At 48.0% G+C, this 21,936-nt stretch overlaps 1 protein-coding gene and 1 non-coding gene across 2 annotated transcripts in view; both read left to right on the top strand.

Moving 5' to 3' along the window:
• Positions 1 to 21,936, top strand: part of LOC119162205 (1,5-anhydro-D-fructose reductase-like) — a 162,511-nt gene that overhangs the window by 107,915 nt on the left and 32,660 nt on the right. The gene's annotated exons all lie outside the window — the stretch shown is intronic.
• On the top strand, positions 10,504 to 10,575 carry TRNAP-CGG (transfer RNA proline (anticodon CGG)). The gene has a single exon. It is a non-coding gene; the product is annotated as a tRNA-Pro (tRNA).

Raw genomic sequence — 21,936 nt, 5'->3', positions numbered from 1 at the left:
CATCAATGAACCCTACTGCAAGTGTTGCGGCAATGAAGAAAACCCGAGAGGACTGCAACGATGGAAAACTTGCGAAAAGCCAAGCGGTTCAAGGAGGGCAACTTTTGAAGTCGACGCCTGGTCGCCGACAGACTTTCAAACCTCAACCGAACTTAACAACTCTGAGAAAACCACCCTCGAGCGCACAGGCATAATGCGATAATGTCTGTGCAGTGTTTTTATCTTTCTCGCGTTTGTTGGGTGGGGGGGGGGGTTAGGGGGGGAGGGGTACGCACGGTGGAAAAAATGCAGGAGAATATGGTGAATGGAGAAAATGTCAAGCAATGGCATTCAAAAGGAAAGCACTGAGCAGTGACAAAAGGGTTAAAGACATGTACTGCGGAGCATTGCTAATGAACGTGAGTGTGCTGCAAGTTGACTGTAAGAATAGCAGTTTTCTCCGGTTCGTAGTTTATTCGACAGAAAATGGATGACAAAGCATAGCGTTACGCATTGGTAATATTAACGTAAGGGGCCTGGGCTCTAAAAGAAAGCAGACCGGTTATCAAACTTCACAGCGGAAAAAGTTCAACAACTAGCACAAGATACGAGGACGAGCGCAGACTTTCATCTAATTTATTACTACTACGATGCACATATCTATGTTACAAAAAAAGACGATAAGAACACTTGCTTGAGCAGAAACCAAAAACAAAGAAAAAAACAAAAAAAGTCAAAAGACTGCAAGAAACCACGTGCTCACATCGAACCTTCATGTGCCGAATTCAAAAAAGACAATTCTTCTTCAGATAACGCTATTGATGATTTGCTGATACAGCCGCCTCGAGTAATTGCTGCAGCTGGACGTTCAAGCTGCGTTCGGGAGCCTGGTGCCGTCCGTCGGACACGGAAGGTGGGTCTGCAAGATTCTGCGTTTTGAAACCCTGATGAAAGCTCGTATATTTCGGGATTTCCTGTACGTTCGATTGGACCGTGGACCTGGTGAAAGGTCTGCAAGGGTGAAAAATGGCACGAATAGACAAAGCTGATCGACCACCCTGTAGAGAGCAAAAGTAACTAGAACTGCTTCTTCTTCGGCGCCAGACAAGGTGTCCCCAGGAGTGCTCTGCAGGAAAGATCCACGTTGAAGAGGGAATGAGCCTTCCAGACTACGTCAGGACAACGATATCCTTGGGAGGAAAGTTCACCGTCGAAAAGAAAAACTCACCCGTGGAACTGATTTCGTTAGTGCAGAATGTTTCGAGGGCTGCTCCGGACAGTGAATCTGAAAAGAGTTTCAGATGGTGTTGATGTCTGCCGATATGTGCCAAGAGAAAAGATCATTCCAGTGAGAAAGGTCGTCTCCTACCTAAAAAGCAACAACCTATGTCTGGTGCCTTCGGACAAAAAGGTGGGTTTTTTGTCGTAAGGAACGGGACCTTCATGAGTAAAGGCCGCGCGGCTATTGTTTCGGTGTTTAACCTACGCCCACAAGTTAATCTGAAGGATGCGAAGCGAAAAGCGTGCAACGGGCTTGAAAAGCTTAATCTATGTGATCTTGCAAGATCTGTTAACAAACAAGAAAGATTGGCGCTGAATTTGTTTTTTTTTCTGCGAAAATGCACAATATTAATATGCCCTTTCGTGTAATAATCTCTGGACGGGACACATAGCAAAAGTGTGTTGCCTCTAGGCTTCAGAGTTACCTAAAGCTGCTGCCGATGAATGATCCTTTTTTAGTGAACAATTCGTCGCAGATTGTCAGTTATCTCCGTCAACACGTGTCCACTCATCGAATGGGTGTTTCCATCAACATAAAGGATGTGTGTTATTTTTTGTCTCAAAAACCACTTGTTGATGTCATTGAAATAGAAATTTCTGAATTTGGTGCAATCGCGTTCCAAAACGACTTTTGTTTCTGTTTCTGGCTTTCTGGATGTGCTGAAGCTTTACCTTGCCTCTACCTTTGCGGAGTGAAATGGTGAAGTTTTTCTGCAAAAACCTCGCGTGGGTATTGGCTCATGCATCGACCGAGTTTTAAGCGATTTTATCTAGCTCATTTAGATAGAAAGATTCATGAATGGTTGGCACAGATGAATGCTAGTAAGTGCTTTTGGTTAGTCGATGATTTCTTTATTTTGTTTGATTGCAATCTTGATGTCCTTGATGAGAGCTTTCAGCAAGTCTTGAGTGTGTTCCAGGAAGGCCTTGAACCACTTTCTCTCTTGCATGAGCTGCCGGAAAATGGTTTCATTCTTTTTTTAGATTCAATACTAACATTTCCAGCTAGACACGTTTGTTGGACGTATAAGCCACGGGGGAAGAAACCACTTTTGCCGTACGCGTCTTCTCACAGCAAACTGGTAAAGCATGGAATTGTAAAAGGATGTATGCTTAACGCTTTAACGAAATCTTGCTTCCACTCAGTGCAGCGAAGTTTCGACAGGCAGATTCTCTGTCTAGAGGCAGCGGGCTGTCCCGGCTTGTTGCAAGTTTCTGTTTGTGAGAAGCTGCGCGGACCGTCAAGGGTAGCTAACGATTGGGATGCTTTACAAGAAGAAACTCCAAAGAGGATTGCAGGGTTACCATATCTGCATGGTATCTCGCATAAACTCAAGAAAATAGGCCAAAAAGCGGGCGTGTCAGTGGTTTTTTTCACACCAAAAAAACTGTCTCAGTTATCTGTCCGAACTAGTTCCGTAGGAACCACCGTGAGCAGCTGCAAGATTAAGCACCGTAAAAATTTTGTTGAGTGTGCAACAGGGATTGTTTATCGTGTACCTGTGTCTTGTGGACTTGACTACGTAGATCAGTCAGGCAGGTGCCTTAATGTAAAACTTCAGGAATAATGCTAGAAAGTAAGAAGTGCAGGACGGGAAGGTTTTTCGGCCGCTCATTGTTCCCAATGTGAATGCCAGACATTGTTCTTGAAGACAAGGGTTCTCGCGTCCCACCCTAACGAAGGCACAAGACTTGTAATCGAAGCTGCAGCAATCGATTGAGGCAGCTGCATCAGCAAACCATCAGTAGCGTTATCTGAAAAAGAATTGTCGTTTTTGAATTCGGCACGTGAGGGCCCGATGTGAGCACGTGGTTTATTAAGTCTCTTTTGACTTTTTTGTTTTGTGTGTTTTTTGGTTTCTCTTATCGTCGTTTTGTAACATATATATGTGCGTCGTAGTAGTAATAAATTAGTTGAAAGTCTGCGCTTGTCCTCGTCTCTTGTGTTAGTTGTCAGAAGTTTTTGCGCTGAGAAGTTTAATAATGAATTACCAACTAGCCCAATCCCACACCTTACTTCAGTACCACTTAAGCAGGTTGTTTACGGAAAATGATCTGGACATAGTCGCGGTGCAAGAAACTAAAGTGGAAAGTGAAGAAGGAATGGACCGGATGGTAGAACCTTCTCGGCCGCAGTACTTTGCGTATCGCATTCTGTAGGTAAAGCTGGTGGATGTGCAATCTTCATTAGGAGTGTTATAGAAGTAATACCTGAAAGTGTTTTGAATGACACCAATGGCTAATTAACAATATGCGACTTTATAATTGGCACTGTGGAGTGGTGAGTGATATATGTGTACGCACCTAATCAAGAGAACGAGCGCAAAAGGTTTTTGATGGATTTAAGGGTTACCGAAATTGCGAAAATAATGTGATATTGTTGGGAGATTTCAATTGTGTGTTCCGCGCGGAAGGCAGAGTGCGAAGTCCACCAGTTCGTGATGAAAGTGCACAAATGTTATCAGAGATAGTTGGTGAACGAAATTTTGTAGACGTTGGTTACGTTATGGCAAGTAATTCAGCACCTAAATTTACAAATTTTCAAAGAGTTAGCCATGCAAGGCTAGATTGAGTGTATATGACGGCAGATTTGATTACGTCGTGCAACAATGATGAAGTTAAATCTGTTTCGTTCAGTGTTCACTGTTTAGTTACGGTTGCATGAGGCCTTCGAAAACCAGAGCTTAACTTAGAGTTTTGGAAGCTGAACAATAAGCTGTTTGACGATGACGTTTGTCCACAAATTTTGTCCACAAACTGAATTTGTGGACAAAATTAAACAGAGTATTCGAGAGCTTCACAAAAGTGTTGCAGAAGCATGGGAATGCTTTAAACAGGGGACAAAGTTCATTGCGTTAGGAAGATAATCTAAATTACAGAAAGAAAAGAATACAAAAGAAAAAGAGCTTGAGTGTCAACTTAATTTTTATTTAGCCATAGAAAGTGCTTACCCAGGCATTTACTGGAAGAGAATAAAAGAAATTAAAGCCCGACTGCAGTCTGTTATAAAGACTGTAGTAGGGCCACATCAGACGTGTGGAATAAAAGGACGATCAATCATGACCAACATACATGTGGCAAGAACAGTCCTTGAGTGTTGTGATGATCTCTCAGAAAAAGTCGCAATATTGCAGTTGGATCTTGAGAAGGCGTTTGATATGGTGACACATCGAATTGTTTTTACTATACTGGAGCATGTGAACGTCGGATCGATCTTGACGGAGGGTGTGAGGATGCGTTACAATAAAGTAATATCAAAGATTGTAGTAAATAAATCAATATCGGAAAGCATTTTTGTAAAATTTTCTTTGAGGCGAGGGTGTTGTTTATCGCCCTTGCTATTCGCGTTATACTTAGAGCCTTTCTGTTTGAAAGTACTGTCGTGCAATGAAATAGTAGGATACAGTGTTGGGCATGAGTGAACTTACTAGCGTACGCGGATGACGTAGCCGTGTTTTGTGCTGACAAGAAAAGTGTCACCAAATAACCATAGTCGCAAAGGATTTCTGTAAAAAAAAACAGGTAGTGTGATTATTAACTGGGGCAAGTCAGGAGGTATCTTGTATGGAGAGTGGGGAAACAGACCCACTGAAATCGAAGGTATGAAGTGGAATTCTGCGCCTATGAGGTACCTCGGGGTCCCGTACAGCATTTCCGAGACTAATAAGAGTATTGGACTAGTGAATGCGAGTTAGTCACAGAAAAAAAAAACAAAGAAGTTTGGTGGTATGGACCTTACAATGTTCGCAAGAGCAACAATGTGTTACCTTTTTCTTGTCACTAAGATCTGGTTTGTGCTACAGGTCATTTGCTCATCTAGAGTTAGCATACAAAAATTGAACAGAGCGTTAAACGTCTTCATATGGGGATCTACGCTGGAACGTACGAGCCGTACGAATTTGTTTAGGTCGGTTAAACGAGGTGGCCTAGGTTTAGCTCATCTTTTCGTGAAACAAGTCGTTTCACGCTTTCTCTTCTTACACGATCAAAAGAACGCATTCTTATTAAGCCCAATTCAGGAGTGCCTGCACGACCATTTACCAAATTATATTATTTCATCAAGAAACGCGAGAGTAGAATGGGGGGTTTCCTACGTGAGGTTGTGATGACTTTTCAATTTCGCTCACCCGTTTTTCACTCTAGTATCTGAGTGCTGTCCAACGTTACCAGTTGTACAAAAATGTTGTGGACATAACTATGCCAGTGCCAATCTATAGGTCGAAGTACTCCGTGAAAATAGGGGCAAATATTTTAAAAAGGATAAAGTGGATGCCTGTGCGTGTGTCAACTATATCCTTTTTCTCTCAACTACACAGTGAGACACTACCGGTCAAACCATGGCTAAAGGAAAAGGGCTTCTTTGTAGCATGGTCAGTAAACTGTTTAAGATGCAGGAAACCAGAAACTATAGAGCACATTTTTTGTTTTACTGCTCTGATGCAGTGTTTTTGTGGGACTGTTTGCGACGCACTTCAAAAAAAGAGCTACCGGTTACACCGTACGGAATCCGCTTTCTCCCAACATCAAATGATGATGGAGTGCCTCATGACATGTTCACGTTACTGGTTTTGCACAGTCTATAAAAAACCTGGATGGCAGCATGCTACAAGCATATTAAGATACAATCTTCGAGAGAGAACTTCATTGAGAGTATGATTCTAATGCGCCAGTTGTACGTTGAAAAAGCCGAAGAAAAGGATTGGCTTTTGCTATTTGATGAACTCTCAAACATCAAGTGCTTTTAAATGCCTACGTCTGCCGGGGACTAGTGGATGTTTTTAAAAATAATTTAATTCTGTAGTGTTGTATTATGAAAATGTGTTGTTCATCGGAAGTAAAGAAAAAAAAGCTTGTTGGTCTAGGGGTATAACTCTCGCTTCGGGTGGGAGAGGTCACGGGTTCAAATCCCCGACGAGCCCTCTTTTTTTAGGTGAAAGACCAGCTATGACTATTAGCGTTAATACGTACATTTTGTTACATTTTTGGCCCTTATGTGCCTCATATATACACCTAATAGTATTTGGCACGCGAAAACTCATGTATATTATCTATTAGCAGCCAGTCAACATATGACGAAACCGTAACAGAGCAACGATGGAGTGTCGTGCTCGGTTCGTTGGTCATTCTGCTTCCGGCAGCCTTACTGAGTGGACTGTAAAATCATGGGCTCCAGCGGAGCAGCGAAAGCGGCTAGTATAAGCCGCGGAAACAAGACCCACGAAGATGGGGATTACCAGTTTATTTTGCTTCAGCTTACGAAAGGAAAACTTGTTAATTACACCGTGTTTTCGCATGGGGACGTGAGATCCAGGCCGTACAAGGTGGACAATTTTTTAGATGCTCTGACGCCGACAGGTCTGTTGCCCGAGGTGGTGAGCCTCGGAGCGTATCAGATCAACTACTTGTGGGCGCTAACCTTCAACGATGCGGCACCCACGAAACGCCTACTTGCAATGAAGGAACTTCAAGTGAAGGGTTGGCGTTGCGTCGTCGTCAACCCGCAGGACCAACAGCTGCACTGGCTGCTGAACGGCGTGAGTGATGAAGAGGTTAGTGCTTTACTGACAGCGTTTGGCAAGGTCGTGTAAATGAGCCGTGAACACGGGCGCTTCCGGGCATGGCGGACAAATTCTCGACCCCCAAGACAGTACTACTGAAGTTAAAGAGTGGCCTCAAGGTTCACGAAATTTGAAATCAGATTGGCGTAGACGGCGAGCTGGCCTTGGTGGTGGTGCCTGGACGGCCAGTGGAATGTTTGCGCTGCCAAGGCATCACGCACGTCTGCCGCGAGTACAAGGTCCCCCGTTGTTCCCGTTGTAAACGCTCCGGGCACGTCGAAGCAGACTGTGTTTGGACGTATGCATAAGCAACAGAAACAGCGAAGAACGAACGGGTGTCCGAGCACGTCATGGACGCGGCCGAGACGGAAGAAGCCGCTGAAAGAGCGGGCAGCCCAGTGGCCCTTGCGACAGACGGGGGTTCGGCATCGATGGACAAGCGCGATGCGATGGAGGCCCCAGAGCTGCCACCCCCACCTGCCACCACAACGTTACCAGCTAAACAGGTACGAGTTGAGAAGGAAGTGTTGCCAGAATCGGCGGACGAGGCAGCTGAGTCAATGGGAGATACGTCCGGAAGCGGGGACGAGATGTGTGTCACCACGGTCACACTGAACCGGACACACGACGAGACCGCGAAACTGGACAAGACGGTGCCTAGCCACAGTGAGGAACCACCTGCAAAGACAACGCAAGGAAGGCGATTGACCCTGAGACCTGAGCCCAAAATTCGAAAGCGAAACGAAAGAAGGACGGCAAGCAGCATCATCCTGGAGGTGACTAGCCACAGGCTAGGCGTGAAAGGTGCGCACCATGCTCCGGACCTACTTCTTTTATTTTAGTGGTTACAATGGCACTGTTTCCATTACTCAGTATAGCTACGCTCAACGTTAGAGGGCTGGCGGCTAAGCGCAGGTAGAGCCAGCTATTACGTTTGGTCACAGACCAAGATATTGACATCCTAGCCGTGCAGGAGATTAAGGTTGACGGAGAGGAAGAGACCAGGAGCATGGTGCGTCGTTTCACGTGTAGATATTATGTTATCATGAGCCACGCCATAGGGACATCTGCAGGATGTGTTTTTTTATTGCGATAGCAATTATATGGACACTTTCGGCTAGATTTCGCCGCCGGCGTCGGCATAGATATCATGAACCGTATGAAAACGCAAGAAAAAAAATTCCAGGAAAAAGACTCCGGTGCGTCGAATGGAACGTGGTACCTCCGCGTCATGAATTCAAGGCGTTAACCACGGAGTAACCGAAAAGTACAGTACTCATGGATTGAAATAGAACACGCGGAACGCGTGCCCGCCGACATACATAGCGCAGATCGTGGAGCCAAGGTGTTGCATTGTGGTAATGAACGAGGGGGAGAACATCTGTGGGGCGGGATTGCTGCTTTCGGTAGCCAACGAGTCGGTGTGTAGTTAACAGTGTGCGCACTGCTAGCATAGCGCTGCTAAACTAGCGCGCTTTCGCATACCGACAAAAATGGCTCACCGGTAGCCACCATATCGCCGGTGTACACTACACACTTATATTGTGGTGCGAACAGACGACGCTCTCGTTCTGCGCCTCTTGGTGATGCGGCACGCATGCTATGTAAGTAAGAAACACGATTCGGCTAAGAGATGGTGCCTAGCATACGTTTCCAGGCATAATAAACATGAACGTCTGCACAAAAGCATAGCCAGATAATTTCGGGCGTTCTGCCACGACAAATTAAAAAAAGATATAGTCACAGGCCTAGCAGCACCATGCTGGCAGTGTGAACTTGGCTAACTACACGCCGACTCGTTGGCTAGCGGAAGCAGCAATCCTGCTCCGCAAATGTTCTCCCCTTCGTTCAATACCGCAATGCAACACCTTGATTCCCTGAGCACCCACAAGATGTGCTATCTCTCCCAGTGACCACGTGTTCCGAGTGTCCTATTACAATCCGTGAGTACTGTACCTCCTTCAACGTTCAAACGGCAAGCTATTCATATCTACTATTTACTGCTGCTGGCGGGCATCTTAGGGGGGGGGGGGGCAACTATCGTGTTTTCAGCATTATCAGCAAGATGGCGCAGTGAACGCGAGGTGGCTCTCGTCTCTCACGCGTACTTTGGCCCGCGTAGATAATAAGGGGTTGATGACGATTTGTGGAGTTTAACGTCCCAAAACCAGTATATGATTATGACAGACGCCGTAGTGGAGGGCTCCGGAAATTTCGACCACCTGGGGTTTTTAACGTGCACCCAAATCTGAGCACATGGGCCTACAACATTGCCCCGCCGCGGTGGTCTAGTGGCTAAGTTACTCGGCGGCTGACCCGCAGGTCGCGGGATCGAATCCCGGCTGCGGCGGCGGCATTTCCGATGCAGGCGAAATGATGTAGGCCCATATGGTGGTGTTGGGCCGTTAAACCCCACATATCAATCATGACGGGCCTACAACATTTCCGCCTTCTACGGAAATGCAACCGCCGCAGCCGGGATTCGTTCCCGCGATCTGCGGGTCAGCATACGAAGAGAATAAGGGGTTGTACGCTCGATCGCGCGCCCTTATCTTGCAGTGGGGCGAATCATACATCTTGGCTAGCCTTTGCGTTTCGTCGGAACGATTCTGTTGTAGTGACCAGGTGCACAATGGTCACTGCAATCGTTGCACAGCCTCCATTTGCGAAAAGGGCACGCTTTTCAGACACAGCGAAGTAACAACTGAGACGCTTATTCGCGTTAATCTGTATCTGTGAGTACGTTTCGTGCGTCTTTTGTGCGTGAGGAATGTGGGTCATGTTTTTATCTGCTTACCATTCTGTGCATTACCTTTCAATTTATTGCTATCGCGTTCATTGTTTCGCCTTTGCGGCAAAGCTGAGACTTTTTGTTAAGAAACTAAACGGTCTTGTAGTAAAAAGTGGAACTTCTGGCCGCGATAGCGTAATGACGTGTTATCATGTGCTCCAACGGAGCGGCGATTGCGGCCGCGCTCGGCCGCACAACAGGTCTTCGGCAAATGAAAATGAATACCAGGTCGTTCTGCCCAGTTTACCTACAGGTCGGTTGGTGTTAATACATTGTTTTTGCACGCTGACGTAAGCGCTCGGCACTACAAGGTTGAAGATTTTCGTGACGCCCTGTCTCAGCGGTTGCTGCTCCCTGATGTTATCGCCTTGTGGGCGTATCGCATGAGCCACGTGTGGGCCGTCACTTTGAAGGACGCCGAGTCAATGAAGAAGCTGGTGAACATCGGTGAACTGCAAGTGAAAGGCAAGCGCTGCGTTATCATCAACCCGGCTAACAGGGATATTCGAATGAAGGTGCACTGGCACCTTAATAGCGTGCCTAACGAGGACGTTTGACTTACCCCTGTATATTATCTATTAGCAGCCATTTAACGTATTACAAAAGCGTGACAAAACAACGACGGAGTGTCATCGGCTCATTGGTCTAAGCGTATGATTCTCACTTCGGGTGCGAGAGGTCCCGCGTTCAAATCCCGGACGAGCCCTCTTTTTCTTAGGTGGAAGACCAGCTATGACCATTAGCGCTAATACGTACTATTTGTTACATTTTTTGCCCTTATGTGCCACATATACACACCTAATTGTATTTGGCACGTAAAATCCAGGCATATTATATATCAACAGCCAGTCAACATATTACGAAAGCGTGAGAGAACAACGACGGAGTGTCATCGGCTCGTTGGTCTAGAGGTATGATTCTCGCTTCGGGTGCGAGAGGTTCCGGGTTCAAATCCCGGACGAGCCCTCTTTTTCTTAGATGGAAGACCAGCTATGACCATTAGCGCTAATACGTGCTATTTGTTACATTTATTGTCCTTATGTGCCACATATATACACCTAATTGTATTTTACACGTTAAACCCACGTATATAATATATTAGCAACCAGTCAACATATTACGAAAGCGTGACAGACCTACGACGGAGTGTCATCGACTCGTTGGTCTAGGATTCCACTTCCGGCTTTCGAGCGTACTGTTGCGGAATGTTCGGCTCCGACGGAGCGGCTTCGGCGGGCCGCGGTAACAGGGTTTTTGCGCCTTGCGCCGACAATTATCAGGTGATTCTGCCCAATCTGCCTTCCGGACGTGTCGCTGCGAATACCGTTTTCATGCATGGTGATCGGAGAGCCCGGCCTTACCACGTCGAAGATTACCGGGACACTTTGGCCAAGCTTAGTGCGCTCGCCGACGTTTTTGCGTTGGGGGCGTATCAAATGAACCGCGTATGGGCTGTGACACTGACGAGTGCAGAGGCTGCTCGGAAGTTGCTCTCCGCCGTCGATGTGAAGGTAAAGGATCGCCCATGTTTGCTCATTGACCCAAATAACTGCGAGGTTCGCTTGAAGCTTCACTGGTTGCTGCACGGCGTGACCGATGAAGACGTGCGTGTTGCCTTCACTCCCTATCGAAAAGTATCCCAAGTGAACCGGGAGAAGTGGAGAGCACCGGGCATTACTGTAAAGGGCCAACGACGCTGTCTGTGGGACTAAAGCTGCACACCGACGTCAAGGTGGATGACATTCCGCACCAGCTCAAGATTGCCGGAGAGTTGACTCTCGTTGTCGTTCCGGGCCGTGCTCTGTTGTGCCTTCGGTGCAAGAGTACCGGTCACATACGTCGCGACTGCCGAGTACCCCGCTGCAGTCGTTGTCGCCGCTTCAGCCACGAAGGCGACGACTGCGCGAAGACATATGCCAATGTGACTGGACCAGCGCAGGAAAGTGACGCACTCGAGCACCTCATGGACGAAGCAGGCTCGGAAGAAACAGCAGGAGTTAACCCAAACTCTGCTGTGGAAGATGGGTCGTCATGCTGTCAAGAAGAGGGCATGTGTGAAGCACCAGGTAAGCCCGAAGCCGGGCTTCCATACGAAGGCGTAGGAGAAAGCAGTGAAAATGTGGATGCAAGCAGCACCGGCGACACGTTTCTTGGCTCGGCAGACGAGACCCCCTTCGAGGCGGAACCGATGACTGGGATTGAAAGCAACAGTGGCACTGTGACGGGGAAGCGTCCCCATGACGCAGGGAAAAAAAGAGAAGGGCACCACTGCTGCCACACCGGACGAACCACCCGCCAAAACGACTCCCGCTCGATGGCCTCTCCTTCGGCCACGGCCAAACATTTCGTCGGAGCGCAAGACGGCGGAAACGCCGCCTTCGCCACCTTAAGGACTGTACTGGGGCAAGGCGTTCAGGAGGGAATTGCAGTTATAAGGTAAGCGCCATGCCCCTGGGTTTTTCGCAGCCTTACAATGGTGCAGAGAGACGACGACGAAGTGTATCTTCATTGAACGCTTCTGCTTTCGGCTTCGAGCATTGTTATCAAGTTTTTCGCTTTCTACGGGAGACGCTGCTCCCTGCCCCAAGGCGACGGACGCGGAGTCATCCACTGGTCCGCCCAGCCAGAGGTCTGCTATGGCGAGCTCCTCGGTAAATCAGCGCGCCTGGCCCAGAACCAGTGAGGCCAACGGTGATAGTCACTGCATCATGGCTGTGGACGTGGAGCCTTCTGCGGCTATGTCCGACCATAGACCACCTTTGGCAAGCTCGTCGCGGAAACGAAGCACCTGTTCGAGCACCAGCGAGGACACGGAACTGTACTCGGCCACTGGCGACGACTCGTCGGATGACGACTTCGAGACCGTGAGAAGCAGGAAGGCCAAAAGAAGAAGTATCAAGTCGTCTTCACCAGCAGGGACATTAACGTCTCAGTCAAAAGGAGAATGCTGGCCGCACACCATCCTCTTCATGCCCGAGGACTCCACCATCAGCCTTCGAGCAGTAAACAGGCAAGCTCTCTCTATGTACTTTGAGGGGGTAGCACCAAACGACATTAAGGATATCCGGGTGAACACGCGGAAGAATATTCTAGCTGTGGACACAATGACTGCCAGCGCCATAGACAAGCTTCGCAGAGTATCAGATTTGGGAGGTATCAAAGTACGACCGGTTATTCCAATGGACGGTGCCTGCACGGCGGGAGTAATCTACGACATTGATTTGGCCATAGCAAACTCGGACCTCCCAACTCTCATAAAACCAGCGAACGAAGGAGTTCTCATCGCGAATGTACTTCGCCTCGGAAACACCCGATGTGTAAAGATAATGTTCAAAGGAGATTCCATTCCGTCGCATGTCAAAGTGGGACACTTCCGACATCCTGTTCGACCATTTGTCCCTAAACCACTCCAGTGCCATAACTGCATGAAAATTGGTCACATCAAGAGTGTATGTACAAACACCACAGTATGCCCCCGATGCGCTGAGCCGCACACTGCAGACGCATGTCGGGCAACAAGTCTGAAGTGCAGAAACTGTGATGGTCCGCATGATGCTGCATCCAAGGAATGCCCTCGGATTAAGAAGGAAATCGCCATTATCGAACAAATGGTTAGGGACAATTCAACCCACAGAGAGGCTGCTGAAAGGGTACGGCGGCGACGTAGTCGCCGACGGAGGCGTGGAGGACAGAGTGTTGCGCATAACCCATTTCATCCGAGCACGAGTGAAGTAGTAAGCACGAAGCGAAAAGAAGTGGAGAAGCTCACAGCTGCGGATGAGTGGCCTACGCTTCCGCGTACACAGCCTGCAAAGGAGCCTCCTGCGAGGCCTCGCCGCCCTACACCTTCCACCGAGTCTACTTCCGTTGAGGATGTGTCAAGGGTCGATCGACAGATCATCCCGATGTTACGATCCCTCGTCGCTGTCATGGCAGACATACTAAGAAGCCTGGGAACTCCAACCGCTCGAAGCGGGTTACAGGTGTTGGACGCGCTGAGCCCAGTCCTCGCCTCCCTCGCGTAGAGTCATGGCAGGAGATCAACAATCGTTCCGCAAAGACGTCAGAGAAGCATCAGTCATCCAGTGGAACGCAAGAGGACTTAGATCACGGATTTCCGATTTTCGTCAGTACGTGTTTTCTAACCTTTTCCCAATCATCGTAATATGTGAACCGAAATTATCAAACCCGATCAGGCTATCTGGCTACGAATCAATCCCGTCCAAAACCCGAAACGAAAGCAGCAAGGTCATTGTGTATATTCGTCTACATCATTCAACCTGTGTCGCCTCATGATGAGAACCAATATGTTTGCCTGACTGTGAAGCAGAAAACCCTCACCTTCACATTAATAGGTGTCTACTTATCTCCCTCAGCCCGTTTTGATTGCCAAAGACTGGATGACATTCTTTCGAGCGTCCCGGATCCGTGGATAATTATAGGGGACTTCAACGCCCACCACCCAATCTGGGGAAGTTCAAAAGTCAATACCACGGGCCGGAGGCTGGCTTCATTTGTATCGACTCATGAACTGTCTCTACTTAATGATGGGAGCCCTACATTTCTGCGAGGATCAACGTACAGCAGCTGTTTGGACTTGACGTTCGTGTCACGTCGCTTCGCCACAAGCGTTAAGTGGTTTTTAGACATCGAGACACATGGTAGCGATCACATCCCCAGTTATCTCACCATCGAAGGATTTGCTAGCGACCACCCGCCGAAAACCGTACGGAAGATCGATCTTTCAGCATTCACAACCAACATTGAACACGCTTGTGAAAAAGGCTTAACCTCTGGCATTGAGCAAGCGATCAAACAAGCAGCGCAAAGTGCGATGCGCACGCTGACATATTCTTCAAGGCCCTCAGAAACGGACATGGAGTTAGAGCGACTCCGTGCGACTCGTCGGCGTGCGGAGCGTAGATATCGACGCACAAAATCCATTCAAGATCTACGGATGGCCAGGCGCATGCAAAAGAAGATCCAGCGTCGTATAGACAAACTGGAGTTTCAACGGTGGGCGAAATTTTGCGCGAGTCTAGACCCTCGCAAACCGCTTTCTCAAATATGGCGAACCGTGCGAGGCCTACGCACATTTCCCCAACAACGTTTTCCGTTTAAAGCCTTGGCCCTTTTCCAAAATAGAAGGGATATCGAGGTAGCGGAAGATTTTTGTAGGAAGATTGCGGGCCCACCAAATTGCACAGAAGCCCTTACTGCTGATTACACGCCACATTCACTTGACCCGCACCTAGACCTGCCTTTTTCAATGGAAGAACTGAATGTGGCTCTTGCTTCATGCAATCGATTGTCATCGCCTGGGCCGGATGGCATATCATACCGCCTATTATGCAATCTCGGTGATCGAGCACGAAGTGCTTTGCTGGAAGTATTCAATGAGTCTTGGAGAGATGGAACGGTCCCCAGAGAGTGGAAAACAAGCCGGTTGGTTGCACTTCTCAAACCTGGAAAATCGCCTCTAGAGCTGACATCATACCGCCCAATAGCGCTGGCTAGTTGCGTAGGGAAGCTGATGGAGCGAATGATCCTTGCCAGACTCGAGTGGTTCCTAGAACGCCATAGAATATATCCAGACGCCATGGCCGGTTTTCGTCGTCTTCGGAGCTCCATTGACAATGTCATTGACCTGGTGACCTACGTACAACACCAGAAAATGAGCAGACGGTTATCTGTCGCACTATTTTTAGATGTCAAAGGAGCATATGACAATGTTTCTCACGAAGCCATACTTGACGCCCTCGAGTCAGTCGGTTTGGGTGGGCGAGTGTACCGCTGGATCCAATGCTACCTACATATGAGATCATTGTTTATGCAAACTGATGATGGGCCGACTTCTGAACATTATACACACCGTGGTGTTCCTCAAGGTGGTGTATTGAGCCCCACACTGTTCAACCTGGTTCTGATCGGTCTCGTTGAACGCATACCAGATTCCGTGCAGATATCTCTCTATGCAGATGATATTTGTGCCTGGACATCAGGTGTAACACGTCCTCAGGTACGTGCGAGACTCCAGAAAGCAGCGAATTCAATATCGGCGTACCTTAGAGAACAAGGCCTCGAGATTTCTCCTGAGAAATCGGCGCTGGTCGCGTTCACGCGGAAGGCAATGACGTCATATCCCATCGCCATCAATGGACACAGTGTCTGCTACGCCAGGACCCACAGGTTTTTGGGGGTCACGATCGATCGAAATCTCTGCTGGAGTCCCCATGTGGCCACTCTAAAGAAGCGCCTAACGGCCATCGCACAACTTTTCAAGTTCCTCGGAGGCAAAACATGGGGCACATCAGTGCACGCGATGTTGCATTTGTACAAAACGCTGTTTCTGGGGTACCTGCGGTATAGCTTGCCGGTTCTGACGAACGCTTGCAAAAGCAGTATACGCACAATAGAAAACGCCCAGGGCCAGGCACTCAGAGTTTGTCTTGGATTACCACGCTGTACATCAACAGCGGAAACCATCGCAATCGCCAAAGATCATCCGGCCACAGTGCACATTACTTTGGAGGTGCTTAGAGCTCATATTAGACACCTTGCTCGCGCCCCTGCCCACCACCTAGCTTCGCTTCCAGAAGATCGACCGAGTGCCTCCTTCTGTAAGAGAGTATTGACTTTCCGTGAGTGCCTTCCAACAGTCTACACACCTCCGGAACGGATACTAACACCTCCTTGGTGCTTGGACCGACCAAAACTGCGCTTGACAGTGCCGGGGATTCGCAAGAAGGCGGAGCTCTCGGCGCCAGCTTTAAAGCAGATGATTCTACTCATGCTACACGAAGAATACAAAGATCATGTCAAACTTTACACGGATGGCTCGACAACTGTTGGAGGATCTGCAGGAGCTGTGATCTTCCCAGCAAGAGCCGAAACCATCCAGTTCAGAACGTCACACAAGACGACATCGACAGCCGTGGAGCTCGCGGCACTCCGCAGCGCACTCCGCAGGATTGACCAAGAGACACCACAAAAATGGAGCATTTTTACTGATTCGAAACCAGCTCTCCAATGTCTACACAATACTCTACGTCGTGGACCTCAAGATCAATTGGCGCTCGAAATACGACAACTGTACCATCACCTAATAGACGAAGGACATGACATATCTTTTCAGTGGTTACCAGGCCATTGCGGCATCATCGGTAACGAGCATGCCGACAATGCAGCTAAGAATGCTCACGAAAATGGAGTGATGGAACCTATTCCACTATCAAGAAGCGACGCAGCAGCAAAGATTAATACGCTTGCGCAGGATATCGCAAAGTCTATGCGGAATACGCCCGGTTTTCTCCACACCCGTCTTCACCGCCTGGACCCATGCCTACGACTTACTATTCCATCTGGCCTACCCCGATCCGAGACGACCCTTCTCTGCCGTATGTGGCTTGGGGTGTCTTTCACGAACGCTTTTGTCTGCCGCATCGGAATGAGAGACAGCGCTACATGCGACCATTGCGACAATGACGAAACAATTGAACATATTTTATGTCAGTGCCCCCAGTACAGCTCTCAGCGACAGTCCCTCTCAGCAGTGTTTGCTCGCCTCGACGACCAGCCATTTTCTGAGCAGTCAATCTTGGAATGTCGGAAAGATCGAGCTTCACGCCAGAAAGCAACGAAGGCGCTGATGAAGTTTCTGCGAGCGACCCGCCTCGTAGAACGATTGTGACACTACTGTGTGCGAGTGTGTGTATGTGTGTTTGTGCTTCTCTTCCTCCCTTTCCCCTTACCCTTTCCCCAGTGCAGGGTAGCAAACCGGATATGTTTTCTGGTTAACCTCCCTGCCTTTCCGCATTAAAATTTTCTCTCTCTCTCTCTCTACAATGGTGCAAATAGAAAATTCAATCCGTGTGGCCACTTTAAATGTGCGTGGCCTGGCCTCCCGGAGAAAACAATGTCAGCTTTATCGACTATTAAGTGACCTCGACCTTGACATTCTGGCAGTCCAAGAGACTAAAGTCCATGGCGAGGATGAAACTGGGGGCATGGAGCGCCAATTCTTGCCGCGATATTCTGCAATAGTTAGTCATGCCGTAGGGACTTCTTCCGGCTGTGTGTTGTTCGTCCGACAAAGTCTGGGCGCTAAAATAGAAGCCTTAACGTCATGTCCGTCTGGTCGGCTCATTGTGTGGGATCTTTTGTTTTCGTGTTTGGAATGGCGCGTATTATGTTTGTACGCACCGACTGTCACCGACGAAAGACGCATTTTTTTCGAACAATTAAAGCAGTATACCCAATGTAATAGGCTCCTTATCATTATTGGCGATTTCAACTGCGTCCTTTCCGCCAAAGACGAAACTAGTGAACGACATTACAGGGATGCAAGTACCGCTGTCTTAAGCGATACAGTAAGAGAACATGGTTTGGAGGATGTGGCTGAATGTCTCGGTGGTGGCCGGACTATGCAGTACACCCACTTTCAGGCATCCAGCCATGCCCGACTAGATAGGGCGTACGTGAGTGTTGAATTGATGCCGCTTTGCAAGGCATACCGTGTTAACGCCGTTTCATTTAGTGACCACTGCTTGGTTAGCTTTGTAATAGCTAGCATGAAAGAAACGAAAAGGGCTTTCGAGTGGCAACTATGGAAATTTAATTCGAATCTGCTGAGTGATGAAAAATTTATGGCGGAAGTAATGACGGACGTTGAAGAAATGAAAGTTCTCAGTAAAAAGACGTTTAGAGAAAAATGGGAGAACTTCAAGCAGGTCATTAAATTGAAAGCTTTCGAGTGCTCGAGCGCTATAAGCAGAGAAAAAGGAGCAGAAGAAAAGCACATGCGCAGAAACCTGGAAAAATTGCTCATCGAAGAATGTAAGATGCCCGGCATGTTTATTGACGATATTCGCGCATTGAAATGTAAAATAGAACGGTTCGATATCAAAAGATACCGCAGTGCTATGATGCGGGCAAGAGCCGAGCGACTGATAATGGCAGAAGCACAGTCAAAAAGGGCGTTGGGCTCAGAAAAGTGGCATGCGCGACGTAATCAGATAACAGAACTTGAACACGAGGGTGAAGTCAGCGATGTCGCAGATGTTATCGATCGTGCTTTCTTTGAGCACTTCAATGGTTTATTCGCCGCCAGCTCAGTTGATGTCGATCGCTTTAAAAAAAGAGTTTTTAGCGCTGATGCCAAAGCTTGACAATAATACAAAAGAAATATTGGAGGAACCCATTACGAAAGAGGAAGTTAACATTGCTATTGAAAGTATGCATCTGGGGAAATACCCTGGCCCTGATGGTCTGACTTCCACCTTTTATAAGTGTTTCAAGTTAGAAATAACACCTGTCTTAGCCGACGTTTATAATGAGGCATTCGAGCTGAAAATATTACCCCCGTCATTTTCATCCTCTCACACTGTTCTTATACCAAAATTGGAAGACCCCGTTGCACTGCGCAGAGTAACTTCTTACCGTTCAATCTGCCTCACTAATGGAGATTACATAATATTCATGAAAATCCTTGCTAAAAGGTTGCAAACAGTCATTACGGAGCTCGTGGGGCCGCATCAGACGTGCGGCATTAAAGGTCGAACTATCCTCACGAATATACACGCAGCCCGGAGCATCCTCGAATGTTGCGAGGCTATTGGTGCGCGAGTCGCAATGCTGCAAATTGACCTCGAGAAGGCTTTCGACAGCGTGCCTCATGAAATTCTGCTGTGCTTCCTATATTATGTGAATTTAGGGAAAATAATCAAAGAGGGGGTTGCCATGGCGTACCGAGACTGCTCAACGCGGCTAATCGTTGAAAAGGCGGTGGGAAAGCGCATCCCAGTCAAGCGTTTGGTCCGTCAGGGTTGCCCTCTCTCACCACTATTGTTTTGTTTGTACATAGTCTTTTTGTTTGAGTGTGATAGAGAATGACTGTGTCCGTGGGTTTAAGCTGCACGAGGTTGAAGTCCAGCTGTTGGCTTATGCGGACGATATTGCCATTTTTTGCGCGGACTCTGACAGCATAGCAGATGCTGTCAAATCTGTTACTAACTTCTGTGCAGCAAGCGGCAGCGCTGTAAACTGAGGAAAACGCCTTGGCTTTTGGCACGGTGACTGAGCGGAAACCCCAGACAGTATTGCCAGCATGAGGTTTGTTACGACACCGGTGAAATACTTGGGTGCCCCCCTCGAATGCTACAAAGACAGCGATTCGTACTGGAGAAGCCAAGTGGATAACCTGCGGGAAAGAGTGAACAAGTGGAATGGCTGGAAGTGGTCTATGTTTTCTAAAGCCCCAATTTCCAACATATTCTTAGTGAGTAAAATTTGGTATATCTTACAAGTCTTACATTGTTCAAGGGTAAACATCCAAAAATTTCACCGTGTGTTCGCTGTCTTCGCGTGGGAATCGTCTTGGGAAAGATCGAGTCGGACCAATTTATTTCTTCGAGTGCGAAATGGAGGACTGGGCTTGTCGCATTCCTTTTTCAGACAGGTAGTCAATCGATTTTGTTTCTTTAGAGACGTCAACAACCCATTCCTTCGCACTGTCTGTCAACTTCGCCTGGGGCAACACTCGCCTAACATGTTTGTCTCAACCGGCAGCGTACCCTGTCATGTTTATGGCTTTCTCCGTGAAGTTGTGCTTTCTTATAGGTTTCTGTCAGTGCGGTTTTCACTTAAATACTTCAGTCAAGTCCGACGTACAAAGTTGTACAAGGACCTATGTGAAGTGTTTTTACCAGTGCCTTTGTATCGGCCCCTTTTCAATGTATACCATGGGCACACTGTTCTAAAGCGCGTCAAGGCGTTGAAAATACCACCTGGTGCTAAGAATTTCTTTTTTAAATTACATACCGGTACGCTGACTGTCAAAACCTGGATGGCTGCAAAGAGGTTTTACGTTCCTTGGGGCACGCATTGCATAACATGCAAAAAGGAGGAGACAATTGAGCATGTATTCCTTGACTGCTGGGATGCTGTCTTTCTTTGGGACGTGCTCCAGCGCACAATCAAAAAAGATTTCCCCCTTGATGCACATGGCATCCGCTATTTGCAAATACAAAGTGACGACGGTACCCCATATGATATGATAATGCTTATGGCTCTTCATAGCATTTGGAAATCCAGGATGGTAGCCATGCACTTTGATGTAGATGCACGAGCGCCCACCCAGTACTTCAAAGAATATATAAGAAATTTTGTGGATGAACAAAAGTTGCAGGAATTCCCCCCAGAGAGGTTGCCGCGCGTCGAATTACTATCGACGATGAAAACATTTTAACAGATCCGTGGCCACAACATTTGAGCCACTGTTTTTACAATGTTTTGGATTGTGCTGTGTAATTATCTGTTAATATGTGTATTGTTTAAGTGAGCGAAAGACAGGCAATAAAGAAAAAAAGGCTCGTTGGTCTAGGGGTATGATTGTCGCTTCGGGTGTGAGAGGTCCCGGGTTCAAATCCCAGACGAGCCCTTTTTTCTCAGAGGAAATACCAGCTATGACCATTAGCGCTAATACGTACTATTTGTTACATTTTTTGCCTTTATGTGCCACATATATACGCCTAATTGTACTTGGCACGTAAAACCTAGGCATATTTATTAGCAGCCAGTCAACATATTACGAAAGCGTGACAGACCAACGACGGAGTGTCATCGGCTCGTTGGTCTCATTCCACTTCCGGCTTTCGAGCGATACGGTCGCGGAATGTTCGGCTCCGACGGAGCGGTATCAGCGGCCCGACCGGGCCGCGGTGACAGGGTTTTTGCGCCTAGCGCCGACGATTATCAGGTGATTTTGCCCAATCTGCCTTCCGGACGCATCGCTGCGAATACCGTTTTCATGCATGGTGATCCGAGAGCCCGGCCTTACCGCGTCGAAGATTACCGGGACAATTTGGCCAAGCTTGGTGCGCTCGACGACGTTTTGGCGTTAGGGGCGTATCAAATGAACCACGTATGGTATGTGACACTGACGAGTGCTGAGGCTGCTCGGAAGTTGCTCTCCGCCATCGATGTTAAGGTAAAGGATCGCCCATGTTTGCTCATTGACCCAAATAACCGCGAGGTTCGCTTGAAGCTTCACTGGCTGCTGCACGGCGTGACCGACGAAGACGTGCGTGTTGCCTTGACTCCCTATGGGAAAGTATTCGAAGTGAAACGGGAGAAGTGGCGAGCACCGGGTATCACAGAAGAGGGCTCAACGACGCGGTCTGTGGGACTAAAGCTGCACTCCGACGTCAAGGTGGATGACATTCCGCACCAGCTCAAGATTGCCGGAGAGCTGACTCTCGTTGTCGTTCCAGGCCGTGCACCGTTGTGTTTACGGTGCAAGAGTACCGGTCACATACGTCGCGACTGCCG

The sequence above is a fragment of the Rhipicephalus microplus genome, chromosome X (genome assembly GCF_043290135.1).
Source record: "Rhipicephalus microplus isolate Deutch F79 chromosome X, USDA_Rmic, whole genome shotgun sequence".
Taxonomy (NCBI): Eukaryota; Metazoa; Arthropoda; class Arachnida; order Ixodida; family Ixodidae; genus Rhipicephalus; species Rhipicephalus microplus.
This window is presented reverse-complemented; position numbering and strand designations above follow the sequence as displayed.